The sequence below is a fragment of the Cebus imitator genome, unplaced genomic scaffold (assembly GCF_001604975.1).
Source record: "Cebus imitator isolate Cc_AM_T3 unplaced genomic scaffold, Cebus_imitator-1.0 Scaffold129, whole genome shotgun sequence".
In the NCBI taxonomy this organism is placed as follows: domain Eukaryota; kingdom Metazoa; phylum Chordata; class Mammalia; order Primates; family Cebidae; genus Cebus; species Cebus imitator.
Window position 1 is genome coordinate 356,707 of NW_016107444.1, and position 8,321 is coordinate 365,027.

An 8,321-nucleotide genomic window follows, 5' to 3' on the forward strand; every position below is an offset into this window, starting at 1 on the left:
AATGGTGTGATCTTGGCTCACTGCAACCTCCACCTCCCAGGTTCAAGCGATTCTTGTGCCCCAGCTTCCTGAGTAGCTGGGATTACAGGCATGTACCACCACACCCAGCTAATTTTGTATTTTTAGTAAAGATGGGGTTTCATCATGTTGGTCAGGCTGGTCTTGACCTCCTGACCTTAGGTGATCCGCCCGCCTTGGCCTCCCACAGTGCTGGGATTACAAGCGTGAGTCACCGCGCCTGGCACTGCGGCTAATTTTTAAATTATTTGTAGAAACGGAGTCTCATCATGTTGCCCGGGCTGGTCTCAAACTCCTGCAGTCAAATTGTCCTCCCACCTCAGCCTCCTGAAGAGGAAAGACTGTAGCCATGAGCTACTATGCCCTTCATTCTGAATGTAAAAAAATGGATAATTTTGTGGTATATACAGAGCAAGTCCATCCACTCGTTGGTAAAATTTTAGAAATATTTTCTATACAAATGTAGTTTTTGATTGGGAATGATTTTTTTTTTGTTTTTTGGAGGCAGAGTCTCGGTCTGTCGCCCAGGCTAGAGTGCAATAGCTCCATCTTGGCTCACTGCAACCTCTATTTCCCAGGCTCAAATGATTCTCCTGCCTCAGCCTTCTGAGTAGCTGGGATTACAGGCGTATGCCTCCACACAGCTCATTTTTTTGTATTTTTAGTAGAGATGGGGTTTCACCATGTTGCCCAAGCTGGTCTCAAACTCCTGAGCTCAGGCAATTCACTCACCTTGGCCTCCCAAAACACTGGGATTACAGGCGTGAGCCACTGTACCCGACCAGGAATGAGTATTACAGCATGATTTCCACAGGTACAGCGTTCCCATCTTCACCCTCATTCTTACTAATTCTGAGAAATTTTAAAAATACAGAAAAGTATAGAAAATAAGAATTAGAGATCCATATATCACAATCCAGAATTAATCAGTATCTTCATATATTTACTTGCAGTCTTTTTTAAGAGAAGATGTTTAGATACAAAGCTGACGTTCCATTCTTTCTCTTCCCTTCTTCACTCTTCACAGGTGACCACGAGCAAGGGTCTGGGGTATATTCTTCCAAACCATTTCAGAAACATTTACATACATACATGTTTCCATTACTAGTGTGTAGTACTGAATTTTATGAGGGAACTTTTAATTCAAATTTACAAAAAGTGGCTGGACATGGTTACTCATACCTATAACCCCACCCCTTTGAGAAGCTGAGGCAGGAGAATTGCTTGAGCCCAGGAGTTCCAAACCAGCCTGGGTAATGTAGCAAAACCCTGCCTCTGTTTAAAAATAAATTAAAAATCAGGTCAGTTGCGGGGGCTGACACCTGTAATCCCAGCCCTTTGGGAGGCTGAGGCAGGCCGATAACTTGAGGATAGGAGTTGGAGACCAGCTTGGCCAACAAGATGGAACACTGTCTCTACCAAAAAATACACAAAAAATTAGCCGGGTGTGGTAGACACACCTGTAGTCTCAGCTACTCTGGAGGTTGAGGTGGGAGAATTGCTTGAACCCTGGACGTGGAGGTTGCAGTTAGCCGAGACCACGCCAGCCTGGGTGACAGAGCAAGATCCTGTCTCAAAAATAATTAATTAATTAAACAAATTAATAACACCAAACACCAAACACATTTACAGAAAGTCATTGTACTATATGCATCATTCTTCAGCTTGAGTTTCCCCTACTCTCAACATGATTCTGAGATCTTCCTGTTAGTACATGTGGATCTCGAGTGTTGCACTTAGAGATACATGTCATTCCGTCATAAGAGTTTCTCCTTTTCAGTGTTTCCAATTTTTGGCTACTACAAATCAAACCACAGTAAATATCCTAGTACATATTTCCTGAGCATACACATCCAAAAGCAGAATTGCTAAGTATTTCTGAAGTTGTTACAAGGAATGTTTCCGTACTGCTGAAGTCATGCCATTTTAGAACACAGCTTTTTCAATACCTGCTTTTCATCTCTGTGGATTTTACTTTTGTGTATAGTTCATGGTCTATTTTTCCCTGCTTGGAGAACAAATTACCTCCAAATCACTTTTTAAAATAGTCCCATATTTCCTCCCATCCTGATGCCAGTTCTTTTTTTTTTTTTTTTTTTTTTTTTGAGATGTAGTCTTGCTTTGTTGCCCAGGCTGGAGTCCAATGGCATGCTCTTGGCTCACGGCAACCTCTGCCTCCCAGGTTCAAGTGATTCTCCTGCCTCAGCCTCCTGAGTAGCTGGGATTACAGGCATGCACCACCACACCTGGCTAATTTTTTTCTGGAGTCTGATGTGGTACAACTTCTGGCTGAAAGCTTCCCACATTCACCATATTGATAAAGCTTCCTACTTGTGTGTATTCTCAAATACAGAGCAAGAGTTGAGAAGTGGGGAAAGCTTCCCCACAGCCATGGAAACCATAGGGTTGCTCACTGCATGGCTTCTCACATGCACAGCAAATGAACTCTGAGACAAGGCTTTTCCACAAACATTGAGTTCATAAGGTTGATCATCTGATTGAAATCTCATATATACAATAGGTGGTATTCACTGACAGAAGGCGTTTCCACATTTGTTACACTCATAGGATTTCTCTCTGCTGTGTATGCTTTGGTTTCTTATGAGGTACATCTTTTGGCCAATAGTTGTGCCACATTCATTACATTTAAAGAGTTTCTTTCCAATATGAATTTTCAGTTGCTCAGTAAGGTTTGATTTTCCACTAAAGGTTTTTCCATACTCCTTACACACAAAGGGATTCACTTCTGTGTACGTTCTCTGGTGTTGGATGAGGTTTGACTTCTGAGTGAGAACTTTCCCACAACCTTTACACTCAAAAGGTCTCTCTTCCATGTGAATTTTCTGACTGGTAGAGAGAGTTTCCTTCCGGTAAAATGATTTTCCACATTTGTTATATTCACAAAGCTTCTCTCCAGTATGAGCGTTTTGATGGTTAATGATATAACTGCTTTTAGTAAAGGCTATTCCACATTCATTACATTCAAAGGGTTTCTCTGTAGTGTGAAAATGCTCATGCTCAGTAAAACTGACTCGTGGCTGAAGACTTTCCCACATACCTTCCAGGCAGAAGGGCTGTCCCCACATAAATCCTCTGCTGACTGAGCGGGACATCTAAACAAAAGCTTTCCTGCATTCGAAAGATTTCTCTCCAGTGTACATTTTGAATAAGGATTTACTTTTGGTGCAAGTTATTTCTACATTTCTTACATTTATAGGGTTTACCTGTGTATGGTCTTTCAAATGCAGAGTAAGGAATAAGGTGTGAGAGAAAATTTTGTCATACGTAGTACATTCAAAACTTTCTCTGCAGTATAAATTTTCTAATATTCAATGATGTTTTTGCTACTTTCACTGGCTTCTCTCCAGCATGAATTTTCTACTGCTTTATGAGATTGGTAATCTAGCTAAAGGCTTTTCAATATTCCTTAGAGGCACAGGGTTTCTCTTCAGTGTGACTTCTATGTTCCATGAGATGGCATGCGAGTAAAAGTTTCCCCACATTTGGTAACTTCATAGTTTCTCTTCAGTATGAATGCTCAGGTCTCAGATGGGGTGCAAACTTTTTTACCCCATTTGAGGTAAAATGCCCTTTAAAACTGAAGACATTTTCACACCGATGGCTACTTAAAGGAGGTTAATATAAGGAGTAAACTGTGGTGGAGGGGTTCCAAATTAATTGAATTGATGATTTTTCCTACACAACATCCCTCATGATTAAGTCTAAACTGTGTTTCAAACTCAAAATTTCAAAAGTGTATTTCCTTAAAAGAAATGAGATCTGAGATCAGAGGAAGTATTTTTCCAGTTTTCTTTGTTTGTTTGTTTTGTTTTGTTTTTTGAGACAGGATCTTGCTCTGTGGTGGAGTGCAGTGGCTTGATATTGGCTCACTGCAGCCTAGACCTCCTGGGCTCAAGCAATTGTCTCACTTCTGTCCCCAGAATAGCTGGGGCTACTGGCACACTCCACTACATCTGGCTAATTTTTAAATTTTTTTGTAGAGATGGAGGTCTCCTTATGTTGCCAAGGCTAGTTTTGAGCTCCTGGGCTTAAACAATCCTCTTGTCTCTGTTGGGATTACAGGCATGAGTCACCATGCTCAGCATGCCTCCTAAGTCTTGTTGCCTCTCCATCTGCTCATCATCATCTCAGGCTTCTGGATAGATTTCTTTTTGACTTCTTGCTCCACCATCCAGTTTGTCTTCTTGCTTCAGTAGGGGATCATATAACCTACTACTGGGGAAGTGATGCAACACTCCAGTGTTAATGCTAGGCCTGCAGTATCATCCCAGAGCTCAGGATGAGCCCTGCCTGGCCTTCTGGAGCAGTATGAAGATGGTGCAGTTTCCAAGTCTGCTCAAGGAAGCAGCCCCCATTGGGCAATTCCACTGGTAGCAATAGATTTTAGAGATACTCCCACTTTTACACCACATGGACCCAGGGGCCATACTGACCCTGACGACAAAGATCAAAATGTCTACCCACAATGGCATTTTTTTTAAAAGCCAGCCAATTTCGCAGTGGAGGGTTGTATACCAACTTTAGTGACACTAATGTTAATAAGTTCTGATAACCCACTACCATTGGATCAGCCATGATAATGGCATTTTTTGATGTCCATCTCTTCCCTGTGCCCAGGTCCCGAGACTATTTCACCCTAGCAGGGCCCGACACACACCTGGCGTCACACAATTGACTTCTGACTTTATTCCAACTCTACTCTAAGTCTCCGTTGCATCCCCATCACTTCTGGCTCATTTGTCTCCAACAAGCCCTGGGCTTTACCAATTTTTACAACAACCAGTCCCGCCCAAGGCCACCCCTCCCGGCCCAGGATTCTATGGTAAAATTTTTCACCAACGTCCCCTGGAGAGTGAGGAGTTTAAAAGATAGTAACATGAGTCCGTAATTTTACCACTGTGAGAAATAAACATGTAGTATATCATTTTAACTGATGCAAGACTGGATTTTGTTTAAATAAAAAGGCGAATTAATTAATCACCTAAATTATTTAGAATTGCTTATGAGTCTTAAGTTTATTACTATTTACACTATTTTAAAGAATTGTAAATGTAAAGGTGGATATACAATTAAGTTGAATCATAATTTAAATAACCAATGTCTTTATACATTCTGTTCTTATAAATCTGAGACAAAACTTAAACTTATGTGAATCTGTGTAGATATTGCATCTACACTAATTGGGGAACACTTTTATTTGTTTGTTTAGTTTTTAGAGACAGGGTCTTGCTATGTCACCTAGTATTCTTGGCCCCAAGCGATACACCCGCCTCTGCCTCTCCAAGTGATAGGATTATAGGCTTGAGCCACTGGGCCCCACCCACCTGAATGAAGTTTTAAGGGGTCATATTTCACTGTCAGATTATTAGGATTAACACTGATCACATCATTCTTTAATGATAATTTAATTATGTAACCCAAAGTGAACTGACTTAAGGATCTTGGACTTATACAACATTGAAATAATTAGTAATCACTGTTTACCTGGAAGCCTTCAAAGAAATTAAAATTTGGGGAAGAGAAGTAAATAAAATTCATAGTAGCCGTAGACTATTCAAATGAATTTTAATCTGTGTATATATTTTAATAATACAAGTTTTATTCATAAAGAAGACTCCATAAGGTCAAAAGCAGGGGCAGTTCCTGTTTTAAAAAGAGAATATACAAATGAAACATGCCATTTTATTTATAATTGCAAATTAGGTTATTTTAAATGGATGAGAATTGAGATATCATTAAATCCAATTCTTGCTTCTCAGATTCCACAAAATAATAGCACATCAAGTCCTCAGATCTAAGCAATCATAGCAGATTCCAAATGGCCTCTGAATATTGGCGGGAATAGCTCCGTTTCTTCTCTTGCAATAAAGGTGCATCATTTGGTAAACAAGGGAACATGGCATTTGGATTCTTACACTATTGTGTTGTAGAAGTAACTTCCATGTCTTCATTTGCAGTATGTATTCTCATTCTTATTTCCCATTCAGTAACTTCCAGTTTCATCATCTCACTTCATTTAAGAGAGGCTGCTGATTGCAGACAACATACAACAAGGGATTTCAAGTCCGACAGTAGAGTTACTTGAGACCTACTTCATTTTAGTTTTAAGCAGAATAATTCCCTGGAGAGTTTTAGTTACAATACCACAGTAACGATGATGGTAGAAAAATTTACTACCATCTTTTGGCAAAATATAAACTTTTGGCAAAAAGTAGGTTACAAGGCAGTCATGTCCTAAAAACACTTCATCAGGGTTCATACACAAATTGTGAAATATCGTGGATTTAAGCCTGGCACAGAACCAGAACTGGGTACATTGAACTTGAACAGCTGCTCAATCCCCAGCACAGGTCCATATCAAAGAGTGAAGTGGAAAGAGCCCTCTGAAGCCCAGGAAAGAAACAGTTATTGGCACCACAGTAACTCACACCTGTACTCCCAGCACTTTGGGAGGCTGAGACAGGCAGATCATTTGAGGTCAGGAGTTTGAGAACAGCCTGGTCAACTTGGTGAAACTCCGTCTCTACTAAAAATACAAAAATTGGCTGGGCGTGGTAACATGCACCTGTAATCCCAGCTACTCGGGAGGCTGAGGCAGGAGAATCACTTGAACCCAGGAGGCAGAGGTTGCAGTGAGCCGAAGTCGTGCCACTGCTGCACTTCAGCCTGGGCAACAGAGCAAGACTCTATCTCAAATAACAAAAAGAAAACAAAAAAAGTAAACAGCTATGTATTTTTGACTATGTATTTGTTCTTCATGATATTCAAATTAAGATAATAAAGCCAGGTCTTAAAATCATCACTCCAAAATAGCACCTTTGGACTGGGGTTGGTGGCTCACACGTGTAATCCCAGCTCTTTGGGAGGCCGAGGTGAGTAGGTCACCTGAGGTCAGGAGTTCAAGACCAGCCTGGCCAACATGGTGAAACCCTGTCTCTACTAAAAATACAAAAATTAGCCAGGCATGGTGGTGTGCGCCTGTAGTCTCAGCTATCGGGAGGCTGAGGCAAGAGAATCGCTTGAACCCGGGAGTTGGAGGTTGCAGTGAGCCAAGATCATGCCACTGCACTCCAGCCTGGGCAACATAGAGAGACTCCCCATCTCAAAAATAAATAAATAAATAAATAAATATATGCATATTTGACCATCAGACTGTTCAAAAATGTCACTGTTCAAAAATGTCCAAGTCATGAAAAGCGAGGCAACATAGAGAAACTCATAAACTGGTGGAAAGTGAGCTGGTTAATGCTATATGGCATCTTGGCCTGGATTCTGAGAAAGAAAAAAGAAGCTAGTGGACAAACTGTTTTAAACCAAATCCAGTCCTCTTAGTCCATCTAGTTAAAAGGTTTGTCAATTTTGTTCATGTTTTAGAACAACTAATGTTAGGTTTCATTAATTTTCTCTACTCTTTTTTTTTTTCCTGGTACCCGGGAGGAAATTCTCTACTGTTTTCTATTCTTTATTTCATCTCTGCTCTAATCTTTGTTATTTTCTTCCTCTTGCTAGTTTTGGGGTAGTTTGCTATTCTTATTCTAATTATTAAAATGTAAAGTTAGGTTGTTGATTTGCGATCTTTGTTTTTCTTTCTTTCTTTCTGTGAGAAGTAAAAAAGTTCTTCTTTAAAATTGTCTTTCTTGTTAAAGAATAAATCATAAATGTGCTAATAACTCTTTGTAAAGCCCTATCCTATGTAGCTGTTAGACATGCCATGCTTACAGGCAGGTAGTACATTCTATGTTCTTGTACTTTAACCAAGATATCTGTGCTGGACGTGCTCAAGGCATGTCCCAGCCCTCCATGGCTTTTACCTGTTTAGAAAAGCTTTAAGTTATTAGCCAATCGGATTTTAGTTTAAATTGTGAGGTCTGGCTCCAGCCAACGGAGATCAGACACAGCAGTAAGGACAACACCAAATGCGTAAGGAATAAACATGTCTGCTTTCCGTTGTTCACTGTACTCTCAAGGCAAGATGGCCAGCGAGGGCACCCTTCTTGCAGTCCAGGGAGTAAAAACTGCATTTCTGAAAGGTCCTTTGTCTCAGTGCTAATTTTTCTTTGTGGCATCAAGCTCTGTTTCCAACTCGCTTCCTTCCTTCCTTCCTTCCTTCCTTCCTTCCTTCCTTCCTTCCTTCCTTCCTTTCTCTTTCTTTCTTTCCTTCCTTCCTTTCCCTCCTTCTTTCTTTCTCTTTCTTTCTCTTTCTTTCTTTCTTTCTTTCTTTCTTTCTTTCTTTCTTTCTTTCTTTCTTTCTTTCTTTCTTTTCTTTCTTTCTTTCTTCCTTT

At 40.4% G+C, this 8,321-nt stretch overlaps 1 pseudogene; it reads right to left on the reverse strand.

Moving 5' to 3' along the window:
* The window catches only part of LOC108312689, a 7,479-nt pseudogene extending 1,260 nt beyond the window's left edge, over nt 1–6,219 (reverse strand).
* Nucleotides 6,220–8,321: the final 2,102 nt, after the last annotated feature.